At 48.7% G+C, this 18,801-nt stretch overlaps 1 long non-coding RNA gene across 1 annotated transcript in view; it reads right to left on the reverse strand.

The window, feature by feature from the left end:
* Window positions 1-17,327, reverse strand: part of LOC125773841 (uncharacterized) — a 33,413-nt gene extending 16,086 nt beyond the window's left edge. Inside the window, exons 1-4 of the long non-coding RNA XR_007420408.1 lie at window positions 17,119-17,327; window positions 16,461-16,680; window positions 15,801-16,020; window positions 13,821-14,480 (exon numbers count right to left, since the gene is read on the reverse strand). This is a non-coding gene — a long non-coding RNA (uncharacterized LOC125773841). The remainder of the gene's footprint in view (window positions 1-13,820; window positions 14,481-15,800; window positions 16,021-16,460; window positions 16,681-17,118) is intronic.
* Window positions 17,328-18,801: the final 1,474 nt, after the last annotated feature.

Consider the following 18,801-nt stretch of genomic DNA (forward strand, 5'->3'; position numbering starts at 1 on the left):
CCACGACACCCCCCTGCGACGTCTAGTATTCGAGTTATTAGCCAAAAACCGCAACTTAAGCGGTTTTTCGTCCAGGGTACCCGACTCTAGTAAAATGATGCGATTTTTACTAGTCTAGGGAACTTTTTGGCCAAAAATCAAGTATATGTCATTCGATAGATAATTTCAAGGGCTACCAAAAATTGTTCCACGACACCCCCCTGCGACGTCTAGTATTCGAGTTATTAGCCAAAAACCGCAATTATAGCGGTTTTTCGTCCAGGGTACCCGACTCTAGTAAAATGATGCGATTTTTACTAGTCTAGGAACTTTTTGGTCAAAAAATCAAGTATATGTCATTCGATAGATAATTTCAAGGGCTACCAAAAATTGTTCCACGACACCCCCCTGCGACGTCTAGTATTCGAGTTATGGGCCAAAAACCATTCATACTTGAGCATTTTGCTCATTTTGCCTGTACGGGTACCGGGGACTAGTAAAATCAGGCCAATTTTACTAGAGTAGGGGTCCTTTTTGGTCAAAAAAACAACTTTTGCTCGTTCGATAGGGAATCGATAGGGCAACAAAAAATCGTTCTACGACCCCCCCTTCCGATGTCTAGTATTCGAGTTATGGGCCAAAAACAGTTTATAGCTAATTTTTCACTCGATTTTTCACCAAGTATCGCACATTACTCCGGTTCTATACATTGGATCGTCAATCTTTAAGATTTTATGGGTAGTTCCAACTGTTTGCTACATTTCATCCATACATCACCAACCGATTCAATGTCTGTACTAGAAGTTATTAGAGGAATAAAAAAATTTACCCTTGGCTTTGGACCGTACAATTTTACCCATTTTTGGTCCATATTTGCCCCATAGCTCCGCCGGTATCCAAGATATGGCCACACTTTCTTCTGGCCATGGCTAGATGGCACTTGTGGCTAGATTTCTTCCATGCACCACTAATCGCTACCATGTCTGTGACCGGAGCTATTCGACGAACAACCATCGCATTTACCTAGGTACTTTTTCGGATTTTTGGTCCAACTTGCACCATTTTTGGCCCATATTTGCCCCATAGCTCCGCCGGTATCCAAGATATGGCCACACTTTCTTCTGGCCATGGGTAGATGGCACTTTTGGCTAGATTTCTTCCATGCACCACTAATCGCTACCATGTCTGTGGCCGGAGCTATTCGACGAACAACCATCGCATTTACCTAGGTACTTTTTCGGATTTTTGGTCCAACTTGCACCATTTTTTGGCCCATATTTGCCCCATAGCTCCGCCGGTATCCAAGATATGGCCACACTTTCTTCTGGCCATGGGTAGATGGCACTTGTGGCTAGATTTCTTCCATGCACCACTAATCGCTACCATGTCTGTGGCCGGAGCTATTCGACGAACAACCATCGCATTTACCTAGGTACTTTTTCGGATTTTTGGTCCAACTTGCACCATTTTTGGCCCATATTTGCCCCATAGCTCCGCCGGTATCCAAGATATCGCAACACTTTCTTCTGGCCATGGGTAGATGGCACTTGTGGCTAGATTTCTTCCATGCACTACTAATCGCTACCATGTCTCTGGCCGGAGCTATTCACGAAAGCGCCTCGCGCACTTGGTCGGATTTTTGGTCCAACTTGCACCATTTTTGGCCCATATTTGCCCCATAGCTCCGCCGGTATCCAAGATATGGCCACACTTTCTTCTGGCCATGGGTAGATGGCACTTGTGGCTAGATTTCTTCCATGCACCACTAATCGCTACCATGTCTGTGGCCGGAGCTATTCACGAAAGCGCCTCGCGCACTTGGTCGGATTTTTGGTCCAACTTGCACCATTTTTGGCCCATATTTGCCCCATAGCTCCGCCGGTATCCAAGATATGGCCACACTTTCTTCTGGCCATGGGTAGATGGCACTTGTGGCTAGATTTCTTCCATGCACCACTAATCGCTACCATGTCTGTGGCCGGAGCTATTCACGAAAGCGCCTCGCGCACTTGGTCGGATTTTTGGTCCACCTGGCACCATTGTTGGCCCGTATTTGCCCCATAGCTCCGCCGGTATCCAAGATATGGCCACACTTTCTTCTGGCCATGGGTAGATGGCACTTGTGGCTAGATTTCTTCCATGCACCACTAATCGCTACCATGTCTGTGGCCGGAGCTATTCGACGAACAACCATCGCATTTACCTAGGTACTTTTTCGGATTTTTGGTCCAACTTCACCATTTTTGGCCCGTATTTGCCCCATAGCTCCGCCGGTATCCAAGATATGGCCACACTTTCTTCTGGCCATGGGTAGATGGCACTTGTGGCTAGATTTCTTCCATGCACCACTAATCGCTACCATGTCTGTGGCCGGAGCTATTCACGAAAGCGCCTCGCGCACTTGGTCGGATTTTTGGTCCAACTTGCACCATTTTTGGCCCATATTTGCCCCATAGCTCCGCCGGTATCCAAGATATGGCCACACTTTCTTCTGGCCATGGGTAGATGGCACTTGTGGCTAGATTTCTTCCATGCACCACTAATCGCTACCATGTCTGTGGCCGGAGCTATTCACGAAAGCGCCTCGCGCACTTGGTCGGATTTTTGGTCCAACTTGCACCATTTTTGGCCCATATTTGCCCCATAGCTCCGCCGGTATCCAAGATATGGCCACACTTTCTTCTGGCCATGGGTAGATGGCACTTGTGGCTAGATTTCTTCCATGCACCACTAATCGCTACCATGTCTGTGGCCGGAGCTATTCACGAAAGCGCCTCGCGCACTTGGTCGGATTTTTGGTCCAACTTGCACCATTTTTGGCCCATATTTGCCCCATAGCTCCGCCGGTATCCAAGATATGGCCACACTTTCTTCTGGCCATGGGTAGATGGCACTTGTGGCTAGATTTCTTCCATGCACTACTAATCGCTACCATGTCTCTGGCCGGAGCTATTCACGAAAGCGCCTCGCGCACTTGGTCGGATTTTTGGTCCAACTTGCACCATTTTTGGCCCATATTTGCCCCATAGCTCCGCCGGTATCCAAGATATGGCCACACTTTCTTCTGGCCATGGGTAGATGGCACTTGTGGCTAGATTTCTTCCATGCACCACTAATCGCTACCATGTCTGTGGCCGGAGCTATTCACGAAAGCGCCTCGCGCACTTGGTCGGATTTTTGGTCCAACTTGCACCATTTTTGGCCCATATTTGCCCCATAGCTCCGCCGGTATCCAAGATATGGCCACACTTTCTTCTGGCCATGGGTAGATGGCACTTGTGGCTAGATTTCTTCCATGCACCACTAATCGCTACCATGTCTGTGGCCGGAGCTATTCACGAAAGCGCCTCGCGCACTTGGTCGGATTTTTGGTCCAACTTGCACCATTTTTGGCCCATATTTGCCCCATAGCTCCGCCGGTATCCAAGATATGGCCACACTTTCTTCTGGCCATGGGTAGATGGCACTTGTGGCTAGATTTCTTCCATGCACCACTAATCGCTACCATGTCTGTGGCCGGAGCTATTCGACGAACAACCATCGCATTTACCTAGGTACTTTTTCGGATTTTTGGTCCAACTTGCACCATTTTTGGCCCATATTTGCCCCATAGCTCCGCCGGTATCCAAGATATGGCCACACTTTCTTCTGGCCATGGGTAGATGGCACTTGTGGCTAGATTTCTTCCATGCACCACTAATCGCTACCATGTCTGTGGCCGGAGCTATTCGACGAACAACCATCGCATTCACCTTCTCGTTGCACTTCTTCGGGAATTTGGTGCAACCAAGTTTTCACTATAACTTGGTCATTTTCCGTCCATCGGACATGCGGTTTTGGGTGTCGATACTTGACACCGCGCGCTACAATATGTTTCTCCACGACCATGTGGTCCGATGCTTCCAACAGGAGCTATTCGAGGAGTACCGATTTTTCACCATTAAAAATGCTCAATTTTGCACCAACTTTTGCCTATAACTCAGGCTGTATCGATCGGATCTTCAATCTTGAAAAAGTTTTGGATAGGTGGCACCAAATGCTACATTTCGTTCTTCCACGTCAACTTTGTCCGATGTCTAGCAAAAAAGTTATTCGCGAACCAAGTCCAAAACCCATGCAATGGCTGCCCTCATTGCATACATCACGGCGGTTAACTCTCGTTACTCTATACCGTGGACTTGGTACTTTTTCAGGCATTCGTTGCTACTTCTCGGTTCATGATATTCGTTTACGGTCTTCACTAGGGCATTTGGTGCTCCTTATCGGTTCATGATATTCGTTTACGGTCTTCACTAGGGCATTTGGTGCTCCTTATCGGTTCATGATATTCGTTTACGGTCTTCACTAGGGCATTTGGTGCTCCTTATCGGTTCATGATATTCGTTTACGGTCTTCACTAGGGCATTTGGTAATGGGCTTCCCACTTTCTACTGATCGATCCATACTCACTTGCGTGCACCTAGCCTAGGAAGGTTTCCTTGGGCTTCCCATCTTTCTACTGATCGATCCATACTCACTTGCGTGCACCTAGCCTAGGAAGGTTTCCTATGGCTTCCCATCTTTCTACTGATCGATCCATACTCACTTGCGTGCACCTAGCCTAGGAAGGTTTCCTATGGCTTCCCATCTTTCTACTGATCGATCCATACTCACTTGCGTGCACCTAGCCTAGGAAGGTTTCCTATGGCTTCCCATCTTTCTACTGATCGATCCATACTCACTTGCGTGCACCTAGCCTAGGAAGGTTTCCTATGGCTTCCCATCTTTCTACTGATCGATCCATACTCACTTGCGTGCACCTAGCCTAGGAAGGTTTCCTATGGCTTCCCATCTTTCTACTGATCGATCCATACTCACTTGCGTGCACCTAGCCTAGGAAGGTTTCCTTGGGCTTCCCATCTTTCTACTGATCGATCCATACTCACTTGCGTGCACCTAGCCTAGGAAGGTTTCCTTGGGCTTCCCATCTTTCTACTGATCGATCCATACTCACTTGCGTGCACCTAGCCTAGGAAGGTTTCCTATGGCTTCCCATCTTTCTACTGATCGATCCATACTCACTTGCGTGCACCTAGCCTAGGAAGGTTTCCTTGGGCTTCCCATCTTTCTACTGATCGATCCATACTCACTTGCGTGCACCTAGCCTAGGAAGGTTTCCTTGGGCTTCCCATCTTTCTACTGATCGATCCATACTCACTTGCGTGCACCTAGCCTAGGAAGGTTTCCTATGGCTTCCCATCTTTCTACTGATCGATCCATACTCACTTGCGTGCACCTAGCCTAGGAAGGTTTCCTTGGGCTTCCCATCTTTCTACTGATCGATCCATACTCACTTGCGTGCACCTAGCCTAGGAAGGTTTCCTATGGCTTCCCATCTTTCTACTGATCGATCCATACTCACTTGCGTGCACCTAGCCTAGGAAGGTTTCCTATGGCTTCCCATCTTTCTACTGATCGATCCATACTCACTTGCGTGCACCTAGCCTAGGAAGGTTTCCTATGCCTTCCCATCTTTCTACTGATCGATCCATACTCACTTGCGTGCACCTAGCCTAGGAAGGTTTCCTATGGCTTCCCATCTTTCTACTGATCGATCCATACTCACTTGCGTGCACCTAGCCTAGGAAGGTTTCCTATGGCTTCCCATCTTTCTACTGATCGATCCATACTCACTTGCGTGCACCTAGCCTAGGAAGGTTTCCTTGGGCTTCCCATCTTTCTACTGATCGATCCATACTCACTTGCGTGCACCTAGCCTAGGAAGGTTTCCTTGGGCTTCCCATCTTTCTACTGATCGATCCATACTCACTTGCGTGCACCTAGCCTAGGAAGGTTTCCTTGGGCTTCCCATCTTTCTACTGATCGATCCATACTCACTTGCGTGCACCTAGCCTAGGAAGGTTTCCTATGGCTTCCCATCTTTCTACTGATCGATCCATACTCACTTGCGTGCACCTAGCCTAGGAAGGTTTCCTATGGCTTCCCATCTTTCTACTGATCGATCCATACTCACTTGCGTGCACCTAGCCTAGGAAGGTTTCCTATGGCTTCCCATCTTTCTACTGATCGATCCATACTCACTTGCGTGCACCTAGCCTAGGAAGGTTTCCTATGGCTTCCCATCTTTCTACTGATCGATCCATACTCACTTGCGTGCACCTAGCCTAGGAAGGTTTCCTATGGCTTCCCATCTTTCTACTGATCGATCCATACTCACTTGCGTGCACCTAGCCTAGGAAGGTTTCCTATGGCTTCCCATCTTTCTACTGATCGATCCATACTCACTTGCGTGCACCTAGCCTAGGAAGGTTTCCTTGGGCTTCCCATCTTTCTACTGATCGATCCATACTCACTTGCGTGCACCTAGCCTAGGAAGGTTTCCTATGGCTTCCCATCTTTCTACTGATCGATCCATACTCACTTGCGTGCACCTAGCCTAGGAAGGTTTCCTTGGGCTTCCCATCTTTCTACTGATCGATCCATACTCACTTGCGTGCACCTAGCCTAGGAAGGTTTCCTTGGGCTTCCCATCTTTCTACTGATCGATCCATACTCACTTGCGTGCACCTAGCCTAGGAAGGTTTCCTATGGCTTCCCATCTTTCTACTGATCGATCCATACTCACTTGCGTGCACCTAGCCTAGGAAGGTTTCCTATGGCTTCCCATCTTTCTACTGATCGATCCATACTCACTTGCGTGCACCTAGCCTAGGAAGGTTTCCTTGGGCTTCCCATCTTTCTACTGATCGATCCATACTCACTTGCGTGCACCTAGCCTAGGAAGGTTTCCTATGGCTTCCCATCTTTCTACTGATCGATCCATACTCACTTGCGTGCACCTAGCCTAGGAAGGTTTCCTTGGGCTTCCCATCTTTCTACTGATCGATCCATACTCACTTGCGTGCACCTAGCCTAGGAAGGTTTCCTATGGCTTCCCATCTTTCTACTGATCGATCCATACTCACTTGCGTGCACCTAGCCTAGGAAGGTTTCCTTGGGCTTCCCATCTTTCTACTGATCGATCCATACTCACTTGCGTGCACCTAGCCTAGGAAGGTTTCCTTGGGCTTCCCATCTTTCTACTGATCGATCCATACTCACTTGCGTGCACCTAGCCTAGGAAGGTTTCCTATGGCTTCCCATCTTTCTACTGATCGATCCATACTCACTTGCGTGCACCTAGCCTAGGAAGGTTTCCTATGGCTTCCCATCTTTCTACTGATCGATCCATACTCACTTGCGTGCACCTAGCCTAAGAAGGTTTCCTTGGGCTTCCCATCTTTCTACTGATCGATCCATACTCACTTGCGTGCACCTAGCCTAGGAAGGTTTCCTATGGCTTCCCATCTTTCTACTGATCGATCCATACTCACTTGCGTGCACCTAGCCTAGGAAGGTTTCCTATGGCTTCCCATCTTTCTACTGATCGATCCATACTCACTTGCGTGCACCTAGCCTAGGAAGGTTTCCTTGGGCTTCCCATCTTTCTACTGATCGATCCATACTCACTTGCGTGCACCTAGCCTAGGAAGGTTTCCTATGGCTTCCCATCTTTCTACTGATCGATCCATACTCACTTGCGTGCACCTAGCCTAGGAAGGTTTCCTTGGGCTTCCCATCTTTCTACTGATCGATCCATACTCACTTGCGTGCACCTAGCCTAGGAAGGTTTCCTTGGGCTTCCCATCTTTCTACTGATCGATCCATACTCACTTGCGTGCACCTAGCCTAGGAAGGTTTCCTATGGCTTCCCATCTTTCTACTGATCGATCCATACTCACTTGCGTGCACCTAGCCTAGGAAGGTTTCCTATGGCTTCCCATCTTTCTACTGATCGATCCATACTCACTTGCGTGCACCTAGCCTAGGAAGGTTTCCTATGGCTTCCCATCTTTCTACTGATCGATCCATACTCACTTGCGTGCACCTAGCCTAGGAAGGTTTCCTTGGGCTTCCCATCTTTCTACTGATCGATCCATACTCACTTGCGTGCACCTAGCCTAGGAAGGTTTCCTATGGCTTCCCATCTTTCTACTGATCGATCCATACTCACTTGCGTGCACCTAGCCTAAGAAGGTTTCCTTGGGCTTCCCATCTTTCTACTGATCGATCCATACTCACTTGCGTGCACCTAGCCTAGGAAGGTTTCCTATGGCTTCCCATCTTTCTACTGATCGATCCATACTCACTTGCGTGCACCTAGCCTAGGAAGGTTTCCTATGGCTTCCCATCTTTCTACTGATCGATCCATACTCACTTGCGTGCACCTAGCCTAGGAAGGTTTCCTTGGGCTTCCCATCTTTCTACTGATCGATCCATACTCACTTGCGTGCACCTAGCCTAGGAAGGTTTCCTATGGCTTCCCATCTTTCTACTGATCGATCCATACTCACTTGCGTGCACCTAGCCTAAGAAGGTTTCCTTGGGCTTCCCATCTTTCTACTGATCGATCCATACTCACTTGCGTGCACCTAGCCTAGGAAGGTTTCCTATGGCTTCCCATCTTTCTACTGATCGATCCATACTCACTTGCGTGCACCTAGCCTAGGAAGGTTTCCTATGGCTTCCCATCTTTCTACTGATCGATCCATACTCACTTGCGTGCACCTAGCCTAGGAAGGTTTCCTTGGGCTTCCCATCTTTCTACTGATCGATCCATACTCACTTGCGTGCACCTAGCCTAGGAAGGTTTCCTATGGCTTCCCATCTTTCTACTGATCGATCCATACTCACTTGCGTGCACCTAGCCTAGGAAGGTTTCCTTGGGCTTCCCATCTTTCTACTGATCGATCCATACTCACTTGCGTGCACCTAGCCTAGGAAGGTTTCCTTGGGCTTCCCATCTTTCTACTGATCGATCCATACTCACTTGCGTGCACCTAGCCTAGGAAGGTTTCCTATGGCTTCCCATCTTTCTACTGATCGATCCATACTCACTTGCGTGCACCTAGCCTAGGAAGGTTTCCTATGGCTTCCCATCTTTCTACTGATCGATCCATACTCACTTGCGTGCACCTAGCCTAGGAAGGTTTCCTATGGCTTCCCATCTTTCTACTGATCGATCCATACTCACTTGCGTGCACCTAGCCTAGGAAGGTTTCCTATGGCTTCCCATCTTTCTACTGATCGATCCATACTCACTTGCGTGCACCTAGCCTAGGAAGGTTTCCTATGGCTTCCCATCTTTCTACTGATCGATCCATACTCACTTGCGTGCACCTAGCCTAGGAAGGTTTCCTATGGCTTCCCATCTTTCTACTGATCGATCCATACTCACTTGCGTGCACCTAGCCTAGGAAGGTTTCCTATGGCTTCCCATCTTTCTACTGATCGATCCATACTCACTTGCGTGCACCTAGCCTAGGAAGGTTTCCTATGGCTTCCCATCTTTCTACTGATCGATCCATACTCACTTGCGTGCACCTAGCCTAGGAAGGTTTCCTATGGCTTCCCATCTTTCTACTGATCGATCCATACTCACTTGCGTGCACCTAGCCTAGGAAGGTTTCCTATGGCTTCCCATCTTTCTACTGATCGATCCATACTCACTTGCGTGCACCTAGCCTAGGAAGGTTTCCTATGGCTTCCCATCTTTCTACTGATCGATCCATACTCACTTGCGTGCACCTAGCCTAGGAAGGTTTCCTATGGCTTCCCATCTTTCTACTGATCGATCCATACTCACTTGCGTGCACCTAGCCTAGGAAGGTTTCCTATGGCTTCCCATCTTTCTACTGATCGATCCATACTCACTTGCGTGCACCTAGCCTAGGAAGGTTTCCTATGGCTTCCCATCTTTCTACTGATCGATCCATACTCACTTGCGTGCACCTAGCCTAGGAAGGTTTCCTATGGCTTCCCATCTTTCTACTGATCGATCCATACTCACTTGCGTGCACCTAGCCTAGGAAGGTTTCCTATGGCTTCCCATCTTTCTACTGATCGATCCATACTCACTTGCGTGCACCTAGCCTAGGAAGGTTTCCTATGGCTTCCCATCTTTCTACTGATCGATCCATACTCACTTGCGTGCACCTAGCCTAGGAAGGTTTCCCTTCGGTACCGACTTCCATCTACGCACTCGATATAACCTAGGTACTTGGTACCGATGTTGGTTAACACTCAAGCATTTCTTGCATCCTGCGTGCAAGGTACCAATTTTCACTTCTTAGGTACGTTTATGGGCCCGCATTAATCCAATATTGCTCCGATGGCCTTTCGCATTATTTCATCCGATAGCCCTTGCCAAAAGCTACCAAAAGTTCCTCCACGGCCATGTGCTCCGACGCTTAGTTTAGGAAATATTCGAAAAAATTCAAAATAGGAAGCATTTTCTTATTGGAAAATCACCTTAAATCGATGGCCATTTTTTGGGCAAAAACTTTAACGTCTTCCCGACTTTGCGGGAATTGCGAATTTTAGGCACCCAGAGAAAATCTTTTACTTTAAGGGGGCGGCCGCGAAGTTGCCCAAAGTCTCGGACACAAAAATTCTCAAGTTCCCCACTCTAGTAAATCGCCCTATGAGTATCTCCTGGCCCGCGAGCTCTGCGAGCGGGCCAGCTTCGGCGATTTTTGCCTTTTCGCCTAGGCGGTTCTTCTACGAAATTGGTCCACAGCTTTTGCTCAGAAAGCTAGCATTTGTTGCAACAGTTAGGTACTTGGTACCACATTTTGGTATCCATTTGGGCATTTGTGGCAACTACTCGGTACTTTGGCCCACATTTCGCTCTACTCGGGCTTCTATGGTGGTACTTGTCGGTACTTCTGGCCAACTTAGGCCAATTGGGTGCAACTTGTGGGTACTCTGTGGGTACTTTAGGGCGTATTGTGTCTTTCGGGTGAACCTTCGCTATACTTCATGGGTACTGATGGCCAACTTAGGAACATTCAGTGCAACCTTTGGGCCTAAGGAAATTTGTCCAACTCTTTGGACTTAGAAAATTTTCTGGACTTAGAAAATTTTCTGGACTTGTAAAAATTTTCAAATGTTCAATTTGGCCCACATTTCGCTCTACTCGGGCCTCTATGGTGCTACTTGGCGGTACTTTTGGCCAACTTAGGCCAATTGGGTGCTCTTTGTGGGTACTCTATCGGTACTTTTGGCCAACTTAGGCCAATGGGGTGCTATATGTGGGTGCTCTATCGGTACTTTTGGCCATGTTAGGCCCATTCGGTGCTATTTGTGGGTACTCTATCGGTACTTTTGGCCATGTTAGGCCCATTCGGTGCTATTTGTGGGTACTCTATCAGTACTTTTGGCCAACTTAGGCCAACTCAGTGCTACTTGTGGGTACTCTATCGGTACTTTTGGCCAACTTAGGCCAACGCGGTGCTATTTGTGGGTACTCTATCGGTACTTTTGGCCAACTTAGGCCCATTCGGTGCTATTTGTGGGTACTCTATCGGTACTTTTGGCCAACATAGGCCAATTGGGTGCTACTTGTGGGTGCTCTATCGGTACTTTTGGCCAACTTAGGCCAACTGGGTGCTATTTGTGGGTACTCTATCGGTACTTTTGGCCAACATAGGCCAATTGGGTGCTACTTGTGGGTGCTTTATCGGTACTTTTGGCCAACTTAGGCCAACTGGGTGCTATTTGTGGGTACTCTATCGGTACTTTTGGCCAACTTAGGCCAACTCAGTGCTTCTTGTGGGTACTCTATCGGTACTTTTGGCCAACTTAGGCCCATTCGGTGCTATTTGTGGGTACTCTATCGGTACTTTTGGCCAACTTAGGCCAACTCAGTGCTACTTGTGGGTACTCTATCGGTACTTTTGGCCAACTTAGGCCAATTGGGTGCTCTTTGTGGGTGCTCTATCGGTACTTTGGGACATATTATGTCCTTCGGGTGAACCTTCTCGATACCTCATGGGTACTTGTGGCCAACTTAGGAAAATTCAGTGCAACCTATGGGCCTTCGGAAATTGGTCCAACACTTTGGACTTAGAAAATTTTCTGGACTTAGAAAATTTTTTGGACTTAGAAAAATTTTCAACTTCTGTTTCTTCTTCTTCTTCTTCTTCTTCCATTTTGATGGACTTAGAAAATTTTCTGGACTTAGAAAATTTTTTGGACTTAGGAAATTTTTCAACACTTGTAAAATTTTTGTTCCTACTTTGAAGAAGAATACTTTCCATTATTAGCTTCTTTTTCTTGTTATTCGTAGTTGTCTTCTTATTTTCGGTCCGAGAGAGTCGACACTTGTAATATTTTATAAGTCCGAAGACTTTTGGAATGAACCAATGGAATGACTTCCGCGCAAGCGTTCTAAGTGTCTGGGTATCTAAGCACCAGGCACAATGCAATGGCCACGGATCCACACAAGGCACATCACATGCAGAAGCTTCACCAGATTCTGACACATACCACACTCTTGTAACTCGTCGTCGAAGGGGCGTTCAAAGTGCCTTACGGCTAGGGGAGATCTAGCACGGCACGGAGACACAGTGATGGTTGCCCATCAAAGTGTACAACGATCGAGTTTGCTTAAGTGTCTGGGTACCTACACACCAGACACAATGCAATGGCCACGGATCCACACAAGGCACATCACATGCAAAAAGCTTCACCAGATTCTGACACATACCACACTCTTGTAACTCGTCGTCGAAGGGGCGTTCAAAGTACCTTACGGCTAGGGGAGATCTAGCTCGGCACGGAGACACAGTGATGGTTGCCCATCAAAGTGTACAACGATCGAGTTTGCTTAAGTGTCTGGGTACCTACACACCAGACACAATGCGATGGCCACGGATCCACACAAGGCACATCACATGCAAAAAGCTTCACCAGATTCTGACACATACCACACTCTTGTAACTCGTCGTCGAAGGGGCGTTCAAAGTACCTTACGGCTAGGGGAGATCTAGCTCGGCACGGAGACACAGTGATGGTTGCCCATCAAAGTGTACAACGATCGAGTTTGCTTAAGTGTCTGGGTACCTACACACCAGACACAATGCGATGGCCACGGATCCACACAAGGCACATCACATGCAGAAAGCTTCACCAGATTATGACACATACCACACTCTTGTAACTCGTCGTCGAAGGGGCGTTCAAAGTACCTTACGGCTAGGGGAGATCTAGCTCGGCACGGAGACACAGTGATGGTTGCCCATCAAAGTGTACAACGATCGAGTTTGCTTAAGTGTCTGGGTACCTACACACCAGACACAATGCGATGGCCACGGATCCACACAAGGCACATCACATGCAGAAAGCTTCACCAGATTATGACACATACCACACTCTTGTAACTCGTCGTCGAAGGGGCGTTCAAAGTACCTTACGGCTAGGGGAGATCTAGCTCGGCACGGAGACACAGTGATGGTTGCCCATCAAAGTGTACAACGATCGAGTTTGCTTAAGTGTCTGGGTACCTACACACCAGACACAATGCGATGGCCACGGATCCACACAAGGCACATCACATGCAGAAAGCTTCACCAGATTATGACACATACCACACTCTTGTAACTCGTCGTCGAAGGGGCGTTCAAAGTACCTTACGGCTAGGGGAGATCTAGCTCGGCACGGAGACACAGTGATGGTCACCCATCAAAGTGTACAACGAACGAGTTTGCTTAAGTGTCTGGGTACCTACACACCAGACACAATGCAATGGCCACGGATCCACACAAGGCACATCACATGCAAAAAGCTTCACCAGATTCTGACACATACCACACTCTTGTAACTCGTCGTCGAAGGGGCGTTCAAAGTACCTTACGGCTAGGGGAGATCTAGCACGGCACGGAGACACAGTGATGGTCACCCATCAAAGTGTACAACGATCGAGTTTGCTTTCCGCGCAAGCGTTCTAAGTGTCTGGGTACCTACACACCAGACACAATGCAATGGCCACGGATCCACACAAGGCACATCACATGCAGAAAGCTTCACCAGATTCTGACACATACCACACTCTTGTAACTCGTCGTCGAAGGGGCGTTCAAAGTGCCTGACGGCTAGGGGAGATCTAGCACGGCACGGGGACACAGTGATGGTTGCCCATCAAAGTGTACAACGATCGAGTTTGCTTAAGTGTCTGGGTACCTACACACCAGACACAATGCGATGGCCACGGATCCACACAAGGCACATCACATGCAGAAAGCTTCACCAGATTCTGACACATACCACACTCTTGTAACTCGTCGTCGAAGGGGCGTTCAAAGTGCCTTACGGCTAGGGGAGATCTAGCACGGCACGGAGACACAGTGATGGTTGCCCATCAAAGTGTACAACGATCGAGTTTGCTTAAGTGTCTGGGTACCTACACACCAGACACAATGCAATGGCCACGGATCCACACAAGGCACATCACATGCAGAAAGCTTCACCAGATTATGACACATACCACACTCTTGTAACTCGTCGTCGAAGGGGCGTTCAAAGTGCCTTACGGCTAGGGGAGATCTAGCACGGCACGGAGACACAGTGATGCTCGCCCATCACAGTGTACAACGATCGAGTTTGCTTAAGTGTCTGGGTACCTACACACCAGACACAATGCAATGGCCACGGATCCACACAAGGCACATCACATGCAGAAAGCTTCACCAGATTATGACACATACCACACTCTTGTAACTCGTCGTCGAAGGGGCGTTCAAAGTACCTTACGGCTAGGGGAGATCTAGCTCGGCACGGGGACACAGTGATGGTTGCCCATCAAAGTGTACAACGATCGAGTTTGCTTAAGTGTCTGGGTACCTACACACCAGACACAATGCGATGGCCACGGATCCACACAAGGCACATCACATGCAGAAAGCTTCACCAGATTCTGACACATACCACACTCTTGTAACTCGTCGTCGAAGGGGCGTTCAAAGTGCCTTACGGCTAGGGGAGATCTAGCACGGCACGGAGACACAGTGATGGTCACCCATCAAAGTGTACAACGATCGAGTTTGCTTAAGTGTCTGGGTACCTACACACCAGACACAATGCAATGGCCACGGATCCACACAAGGCACATCACATGCAGAAAGCTTCACCAGATTCTGACACATACCACACTCTTGTAACTCGTCGTCGAAGGGGCGTTCAAAGTACCTTACGGCTAGGGGAGATCTAGCTCGGCACGGAGACACAGTGATGGTTGCCCATCAAAGTGTACAACGATCGAGTTTGCTTAAGTGTCTGGGTACCTACACACCAGACACAATGCGATGGCCACGGATCCACACAAGGCACATCACATGCAGAAAGCTTCACCAGATTATGACACATACCACACTCTTGTAACTCGTCGTCGAAGGGGCGTTCAAAGTACCTTACGGCTAGGGGAGATCTAGCTCGGCACGGAGACACAGTGATGGTCACCCATCAAAGTGTACAACGATCGAGTTTGCTTAAGTGTCTGGGTACCTACACACCAGACACAATGCAATGGCCACGGATCCACACAAGGCACATCACATGCAGAAAGCTTCACCAGATTATGACACATACCACACTCTTGTAACTCGTCGTCGAAGGGGCGTTCAAAGTACCTTACGGCTAGGGGAGATCTAGCTCGGCACGGAGACACAGTGATGGTTGCCCATCAAAGTGTACAACGATCGAGTTTGCTTAAGTGTCTGGGTACCTACACACCAGACACAATGCGATGGCCACGGATCCACACAAGGCACATCACATGCAGAAAGCTTCACCAGATTATGACACATACCACACTCTTGTAACTCGTCGTCGAAGGGGCGTTCAAAGTACCTTACGGCTAGGGGAGATCTAGCTCGGCACGGAGACACAGTGATGGTTGCCCATCAAAGTGTACAACGATCGAGTTTGCTTAAGTGTCTGGGTACCTACACACCAGACACAATGCGATGGCCACGGATCCACACAAGACACATCACATGCAGAAAGCTTCACCAGATTATGACACATACCACACTCTTGTAACTCGTCGTCGAAGGGGCGTTCAAAGTACCTTACGGCTAGGGGAGATCTAGCACGGCACGGAGACACAGTGATGGTCACCCATCAAAGTGTACAACGATCGAGTTTGCTTAAGTGTCTGGGTACCTACACACCAGACACAATGCGATGGCCACGGATCCACACAAGGCACATCACATGCAGAAAGCTTCACCAGATTATGACACATACCACACTCTTGTAACTCGTCGTCGAAGGGGCGTTCAAAGTACCTTACGGCTAGGGGAGATCTAGCTCGGCACGGAGACACAGTGATGGTTGCCCATCAAAGTGTACAACGATCGAGTTTGCTTAAGTGTCTGGGTACCTACACACCAGACACAATGCGATGGCCACGGATCCACACAAGGCACATCACATGCAGAAAGCTTCACCAGATTATGACACATACCACACTCTTGTAACTCGTCGTCGAAGGGGCGTTCAAAGTACCTTACGGCTAGGGGAGATCTAGCTCGGCACGGAGACACAGTGATGGTTGCCCATCAAAGTGTACAACGATCGAGTTTGCTTAAGTGTCTGGGTACCTACACACCAGACACAATGCGATGGCCACGGATCCACACAAGACACATCACATGCAGAAAGCTTCACCAGATTATGACACATACCACACTCTTGTAACTCGTCGTCGAAGGGGCGTTCAAAGTACCTTACGGCTAGGGGAGATCTAGCACGGCACGGAGACACAGTGATGGTCACCCATCAAAGTGTACAACGATCGAGTTTGCTTAAGTGTCTGGGTACCTACACACCAGACACAATGCGATGGCCACGGATCCACACAAGGCACATCACATGCAGAAAGCTTCACCAGATTATGACACATACCACACTCTTGTAACTCGTCGTCGAAGGGGCGTTCAAAGTACCTTACGGCTAGGGGAGATCTAGCTCGGCACGGAGACACAGTGATGGTCACCCATCAAAGTGTACAACGATCGAGTTTGCTTAAGTGTCTGGGTACCTACACACCACACAATGCAATGGCCACGGATCCACACAAGGCACATCACATGCAAAAAGCTTCACCAGATTCTGACACATACCACACTCTTGTAACTCGTCGTCGAAGGGGCGTTCAAAGTGCCTGACGGCTAGGGGAGATCTAGCACGGCACGGGGACACAGTGATGGTTGCCCATCAAAGTGTACAACGATCGAGTTTGCTTAAGTGTCTGGGTACCTACACACCAGACACAATGCGATGGCCACGGATCCACACAAGACACATCACATGCAGAAAGCTTCACCAGATTATGACACATACCACACTCTTGTAACTCGTCGTCGAAGGGGCGTTCAAAGTACCTTACGGCTAGGGGAGATCTAGCACGGCACGGAGACACAGTGATGGTCACCCATCAAAGTGTACAACGATCGAGTTTGCTTAAGTGTCTGGGTACCTACACACCAGACACAATGCGATGGCCACGGATCCACACAAGGCACATCACATGCAGAAAGCTTCACCAGATTATGACACATACCACACTCTTGTAACTCGTCGTCGAAGGGGCGTTCAAAGTACCTTACGGCTAGGGGAGATCTAGCTCGGCACGGAGACACAGTGATGGTTGCCCATCAAAGTGTACAACGATCGAGTTTGCTTAAGTGTCTGGGTACCTACACACCAGACACAATGCGATGGCCACGGATCCACACAAGGCACATCACATGCAGAAAGCTTCACCAGATTATGACACATACCACACTCTTGTAACTCGTCGTCGAAGGGGCGTTCAAAGTGCCTTACGGCTAGGGGAGATCTAGCACGGCACGGAGACACAGTGATGGTTGCCCATCAAAGTGTACAACGAACGAGTTTGCTTTCAACAAATTCTGACACATAGCAAGCGAGCGACCGAGCTACACCGAAGGCAGCCCATGGTTGGTCACTCGCGGACGATCATCAGTAATGATCCTTCCGCAGGTTCACCTACGGAAACCTTGTTACGACTTTTACTTCCTCTAAATCATCAAGTTCGGTCAACTTCAGCCATGCCAGCTGCAGCTCACGAAGGAACCGCGGAAGGTAAGCCTCCAGAAACCTCACTAAATAATCCATCGGTAGTAGCGACGGGCGGTGTGTACAAAGGGCAGGGACGTAATCAGCACTAGCTAATGACTAGTGCTTACTAGAAATTCCAGGTTCATGGGGACCGTTGCAGTCCCCAATCCCGACTAGATGGGCATTTTAGTGATTTCCCGTTCCTCTCGGAATGGGGGCGCCTATTGGCGAGAACACGCTGCGACCCACATTGTAGCACGCGTGCAGCCCAGAACATCTAAGGGCATCACGGACCTGTTATCGCTCATTCTCAGCTTGCTAAACACAAGTTGTCCCGCTAAGCAGGGCAAACGTAGCCGACGACCGCCCGTGAAGGCGCCGCCCGGCTGTAACGTCAGGTGCGCCCGGAGGCGCACTGCTGACAGCGTTCTAGTTAGCATGTTTGAGTCACGTTCGTTATCGGAATTAACCAGACAAATCATTCCACGAACTAAGAACGGCCATGCACCACTACCCTTAAATTTGAGAAAGAGCTATCAATCTGTCTTACCTCGATAAGTTTGGACCTGGTAAATTTTCCCGTGTTAAGTCAAATTAAGCCGCAAGCTCCACTTCTAGTGGTGCCCTTCCATCAATTAATTTAAGTTTCAACTTTGCAACCATACTTCCCCCGGAACCCGATTTTGGTTTCCCGGAAGCGACTGAGAGCACCGAATAGGGGTAGCGTCTCCCAATTGCTAATTGGCATCGTTTACGGTTAGAACTAGGGCGGTATCTAATCGCCTTCGATCCTCTAACTTTCGTTCTTGATTAAAGAAAGCATCCATGGCAAACGCTTTCGCTTCAGTTGGTCCTACG

This window comes from Anopheles funestus (genome assembly GCF_943734845.2).
Source record: "Anopheles funestus chromosome X unlocalized genomic scaffold, idAnoFuneDA-416_04 X_unloc_57, whole genome shotgun sequence".
Taxonomy (NCBI): domain Eukaryota; kingdom Metazoa; phylum Arthropoda; class Insecta; order Diptera; family Culicidae; genus Anopheles; species Anopheles funestus.